This window comes from Pinus tabuliformis, chromosome 4_2 (genome assembly GCF_031772625.1).
Source record: "Pinus tabuliformis cultivar Carrire ecotype Pingquan chromosome 4_2, CPIR1, whole genome shotgun sequence".
Lineage (NCBI taxonomy): Eukaryota > Viridiplantae > Streptophyta > Pinopsida > Pinales > Pinaceae > Pinus > Pinus tabuliformis.
Genome location: NC_142304.1, coordinates 298,516,143 through 298,522,679, shown reverse-complemented (window position 1 = coordinate 298,522,679; position 6,537 = coordinate 298,516,143). Strand labels below are relative to the sequence as shown.

The window sequence follows — 6,537 nt, the reverse complement described above, 5'->3', positions numbered from 1 at the left end:
TATATCATACATTCGTATATAGTTTTATTAGCAATCTAGGTGTCATCAAGATGTTATCATTCTTGCACCTTAAGATCTCTCTCACACAGTCATTTCCTCCCCCTATTTACAGATTTTGCAATATCCTCAATGTATATTGTTTTGAAAAATTATTAAATGATTATCTAATTTCTAACCTTTACCATTTGGAAAAACCAAAGTTTATTTCTCCTGTCTTGGCTTGTCTTGTCTTCTGTATTTATGTTGAATGTTCTTTCATCATCATAAGTTAATAATTAATGTGATTTATAATGGATTAATGGAGTTAATTATGGGCTAATGAAGTAACTGACCTAAGCAAAGAACATGTTAACTAAAAATTAACATGGAATCAGAGCTCAGGTGAAGCCAAGCCCAAGCTGGAGTAAAAGAGAAAGCAATCACCAAGGGAAGTTCGTTGACAAGTTCTCATGATTTCTGCAATGGCATATGGGAAATTTCTTAAGTTTCATGTTTCTGGGCAAGGACACTGAAGTTGAAGATTTGGGATGAAGTTTTTTTTTAATTTCTTTCCTTATGGGTTCACGTTGGCCATTTATTGTCCTTTGCAGGTGACGGAATTTTTTTTTTTGTGAATACTCCAAGTTATATTTGGTTGGTCATGATCTTTAACAATTTTTTTATCAGACGCTAAAATTCTGAGTAGGAAGGAGTATTTATGGGCTACAATTAGCACTACTGGGCACTCACACATGTCTAGAGTTATTGTTTTTTGTGCTATGGCTCGGCCATTTTGTTAGGGTGCACGTAAATTGAGCAAGTTCGACCTTATCTAAGGCATGTTTTAAGTTACGGGAAACATGACTCCATTTGTGGATCGAACTACCTTCTACTTATGATTTCTTCAATACCTGCAGCTTGGGATTCTTACAAGCATTTCGTACACATCCAAGACTCCAATGGATAGTTCAAAAACTTTCATGTTACAGGTTTGAAGTATTTTGATGATTGAAGTTGTTTTACTCCTTCCAAAGCATATTATAATTCTTGAATGTTTGAAGTTGTGTGAAAGGATATTGTTCCAGCATGATTCAACCCCAACTTTAATAACTTCACTGTGTAATGCTCACAAAATGTATCTCCTTGCAAAGCAATTTGACTTTAAAAATTCTTGACACTAAACTCTATTACAAACCTAAGACAGTTTGTGGAGGCAGTTCAGTCTTGTATCAGGACAAAACTATAGCAGCATTTGAGGCATGTTTTAATATAGACCTGAAGCATCGGTGACCAATGTTGAGGCATAAACAGACATATATAGCAGTACTCAAATCAACAATTTGAATACCATTCCATGGGAAAATCTGTGGTATTCCAACAATGATTTGTCACTATACTCAACAACACTTTAAATATTGTAGCAGAATTGATGAAGGTCGAAGATTGACAATCTATCCTAAATTGAAGCAATAGGCATTGGATAATCCTTTTTCTATGAAGTGTCATCTTAAGGACGAAATTCTTGAACTGATACTCCAGTAGTTACTACATCCACATCAATCCTTGAGATTGTATCAGTGTCACATTTTCTCCATGGAGATTCAGTTGCCAAACAAGAAAGGGTTGCAGAGGACAAAGGTATTTCTGGCTAAAATAGTAATCAAACTTTGTTTGAAATCAGATTGACCAAGTGCGGCAGTGTAAGAATTAAGAACATTTGGTTATCAGTGTATTCTTACAGTGCCCATTTGAAATGACTCTTTGTGAGCCTGAACTTCTCATGATGAGCCTATGGGACAGTTCTGAGAAGTTCAGGCTTGGGATTCTGACAAGCATTCCGTACACATCCAAGAATCCATTGGCAGAACGTATGGATCAGATAGAGGGAACTACAAAAAATAGAGTAACTGAACTATCAATACTCCCTATTTATTCTCAACTGCCTTCAGATCTTCAAGCCAAAATATTTCAGAAAGCAGAAAATGGTGCTCGCATGTGTATTGTAGCCACGAATATTGCTGAGACATCGCTTACTCTCGATGGCGTCTTATATGTGATTCATACTATATATGGAAAGTTGAAAGTCTACAGTCCAAGAATGGGTATGGATGTTCTTCAGGTTTTTCCTACAAGTAGAGCTGCAACAGATCAACGTGCTGGTAGAGCAGGTAGGACAGGTCCTGGGACATGTTATTGTTTGTACACTGAGACAACATATCAGAATGTAATGCTGCCAAATATGATGCCTGAAATCCAACGTACCAACCTTGGAAATGTTTTTTTACTACTCAAATCGTTGAACATTGAAAACCTTTTGGATTTTGATTTTATGGATCCTCTTCCACAAGACAATATTCTCAATTCAATGTATCAGCTTTAGGTACTTGGTGCACTTGATAATGTGGGCAGATTGACTACTCTTGGAAGGAAGATGGTTGAGTTTCCTCTTGATCCTCCCCTTGAAAAAATGTTATTAATTGGGGAACAACTTGGTTGTGTCAATGAAGTCTTGACAATTGTTTCTATGCTTTCTGATCCTTCTGTTTTTTTCCATCCTAAAGACAGGGCTGAAGAAAGTGATGCAGCAAGGGAAATGTTTTTTGTGCCTGAGAGTGAGGAGTATCTATTCAACCAAAAATGCATTGGGCTTGCACTTGTGCACATCCCATTAAGTTTATAAGTTCATGCCATACAAGTGGGGCAGACATGTTAATGGTGGATGGCTCACCAACAACAAAATCTGAGAGCATGAAGTCTGTTATCACAAGAGGTACTATGCTCTGAGGCGCAAATCCTCTAGGAGTCATTTGGCAGGTTCTGCCTTTTTATTATTGCAAATGAGGATGATAAAGTTTGCAAGCACAAAAAGTATGTTGCTGTCAAATTGTGGCTGCTTAGGAAGGACATATTAAATGGTAGTGGTTCCAACCATGCGAGGCAGCCCAGGATAGACATATTAAACCCCAGTGGCTCTAACCTGGATCCCCAAGCTGGTAGATTTATGATCATTGTATTGGCAAGAGGATGGCCTAGCAGAAAAATACCAAAATAGAAGAAAAAGTGAGAAAGAAAAATAGAAACGAAATGGAATTATATTAATGACATTCATGGCCAAAACATGTCAATGCAATGAGTAGATTCAAGGGTGAAGATTTTTCACCAAGAATTCTCCAAAGTATCACCCCCCATTTCAGTCAATGTATGCTTGTGATGTGGATTTCAATACTCCTCAATCTTCTGAAGACAAGATTGAGAATGTTTTGATATTTTCTTATCATGTCATGACTACATTTAAGAAATCAATGAATCTTCTAGAAATACAAGTGTGTAAAATCTGTTCTAAATCTGCTCTACTTCATATGAATGTTGGAAATGGTGAACCAAAATAAATGTTGGAAATGCTCCTCTCTCCCCATCTCCCACCCTTGTAATACTTGCTTACTCTCTCTCTCTCCCACTCCCCTTGTTTCCTAGATAATATTTGCTCACTCTCTTCCCCTCACCCCACCCTCATTTCCTAGATAATATTTGATTTACACTCTCCCCCCACCTCCACCCTTATTTCCAATATCTGTTCACTAGCTCTCCCCACCTACACCCTTAATAAGATTTGCTCACTCTCTCCATCCATGAGGGTGGGGAAGAGAGATGAGGGTTGGGCAGCCAGGGGAGATGGGGGAAGAAAATATGATAAATAATATCTGCTCACTCTCTCTCTCCATCAGATTGACCAATTAGACAGGATTTTCCAGCTATGCCATTTCCTAGAGATTGATATTGAGGAGCACTTCATCTTCCATTGCCCAATTTAATATGAGGCTTGAGGATGCTTCCATGATCTTTTTAGAGAGACACAAATGATTGGCGGTTTCTTTAAGTACCCTGAATAGATATGCTTGGCCTTATACATGCAGGAGGCCCTTTGTCTCTGCTCATCTAACCTCCAGCCACATCAGCATCCTTGACCAACTCCCACCCAGCAGGATGCCCTTTCTCTCTACTCATCTAACTTCCTTTATTATGGTGCTCCTGACTAGGGGCACTGAGTGGCCAATGGATAGAGATGGCCCCTTATCAGTGAGGACTTGGGGTATTGTTTTTAATATCTATTGTATAAATCTGACCAAGAATCTGAGATAAAGATTGGCAGCAATATTGCAAACAATGATGGCATGATGACAGTAATATGGATAAGGCAGATATATCAGTGAGAAGTGACTATATTCTTGACTTAAATACAGTGACTTTGGGGCATAGCAAGGTAGTGACACGTTAACCTTTTGACTGTGTTGACTAAGGAATAGTGACCAGTATGACAATAGGGCTTTGACAATATTATGTGGCAGAATAACCTTTAGAAAGGAAATCACCTTGTTTGGAATAATGTCCTTGACCTTGATAGCAACAATGAGATAGCATGGCAACAATCTACAGAACTTGGTTATATTGTGGCTGAGAAATACTTTGATTTGCATTGCTTGGATTTTCTCTAGTTTATCTAAAGTATAGCAGAAGAGATTCGGAATAGTGCCAATAAGGACTATGAATCAGTATTAAGACACATGTGGCTCAGTCATATTTGTAGTTGTCAATTCAAAAGGAACAGAGCATTCCTCTCCAAGTTAAAATCCAAAGCAAGTCTCTTAATATCTTCATTTAGTTAGAAATATTTGTGATATCAAGGTATGATTCTACCAAGTTGAATTTATTATTGAATGGTTAGCGCATGTGAAAAAGATTGTCCAGGCATGTTTGCTGATGGAGTTGCAGCAAGATGAGGGCAGATTGATGAAGACTGAACTGAAGTAAGACTTCAGAGGGAGCTATAGACTCTCTAGCAGAATAACTTGATGATAAAGACAAGTCATGTCCACTGATTATGATGACTCTGATGATGCCTTTAGCTGCATTGATGACCTTGGCATATGGGCCTAAGGGTCTATAGTAGAAAAATGACAGGTTGCAGGTGGCTCATTGATTATGTTTAGAGGAAATTATGAACTAGCCACATTGATTGAATTATAAAGACACCATTACTGATGATTCCTAATTAATGACCCTCTCAATTATTAATAGAAAAGGGAGTTGACTTTTAAAGTCAAGATAGAAAGACCTAGCCTTGTTTTTTTTCTACACTTAAAGGTCCGATGAGAAGGAAAAGTGACGGGTCTGCACATGTATATCTTGTGGAATCCCTGGTGTTCTTGATAAACACCTTATCAGCCATATGTTCTTAGCAATCCAGTTCTATAAAGGGGCATGAAATTTTCAACTTTGTTCTTGTTTCTTTAGTTCTCTCGTTTCTGGTGGTGTAGTGTACAATTATTTTCTCCAACTACATCATGAGCTAGTGTACAAAATTAGAGATACTTTTCTTTGTCAATTATATCCTTAAGAAATTGGTGGCTGTAAATATAGCATGTAGACACTATTTGTGGAATATTAGTGTTGTGGATAATTTTGATCCCATTTTGAAAAGGATTTCCCAACATGGAAGAGATTACTATGGATGTTGTTTCAAAAAGTAATGCTTGAAGGAAAGCCATTAAACCATTGATGGAAATTATAGGTTCAGTATGTGGGAAAGAACAAAATGGTGCAATTAATATCAAGTCATCATTGGAAATTATCTGAGGAAACTACCATTCTATATGTTGAAAGTCATATTATAGAACGGATCTTTTTAAAATGTCTCAATTTGGATGAAGAATGCTCTGCTTGTGGTGTTATATTGCATTGAAATACAAAAAACTAGGATTTTTTTGTGAAGATGGGAGAAGTTCAACAATGTAGGTTCATCCATCAATCATTTAGCATGATAACTATGACAAAATCTACCAGCAATAGGTTCCTAGACTATATGAAGGTCAGGATTGTTGTTCATCATCTTTCTTATTGGACTATCTTCAAATACAATGGTGCATATATCTATATAATTTCCATCTTCAGTGGATCCTGTTATCACTCAAGTTGTTCCCCAAAAGTTGTAAGAAAGGGAATATGACCGAGGTAACCACAGACTAATCTTTTAGATGCAGGTTCTAGCCAATCTGCATCCAGAGAGGGCTCTCCCTTTTTTATTTAGCTTTGTTTTTCAGGTATATTAGGCTAGTTATGAAGTACAGGGGTTAGTTTGATTTTTGGATGGTGACATTCAATAGAACAGGGGTATAAATATGAGAAGTTCAGTTCATTGGGCTAATGGAGTCTATGAAGATGAATTGTTGGATATGGTTTCTTTGACAGAGGGAGGTACTACAAAGCAAGGTAATCAACCATGGAATAAATTTTTAGCTGAAATCAGGTGAGATGGGGTCAGGGGGTGAAGGGCAACTAAGAATCCTTCATCATGTTGACAGAGGAAAAGTGGATGAATATTACCAGGGAGCAGTTAAGAATTCCTTAGCTATATTCAAGATGTAAGAACCAGGGGAAACAGGAGCAGTTAAGAATTCCTGCTTATGCTAATTATGAAGAAAACATTAAAAAAAATAAAAGAGATTGAACACAGAGTACAGCTAAGCAAGTTCTGGGTTATTCCTTTTCCCAGTTATTCAG

The 6,537-nt window shown here is 37.3% G+C and overlaps 1 pseudogene; it reads left to right on the top strand.

Annotated features, from left to right (window-relative positions):
- Window positions 1-1,732: 1,732 nt before the first annotated feature.
- On the top strand, window positions 1,733-2,359 carry LOC149169182 (pre-mRNA-splicing factor ATP-dependent RNA helicase DEAH7 pseudogene; annotated as a pseudogene).
- The last annotated feature ends 4,178 nt before the right edge of the window (window positions 2,360-6,537 follow it).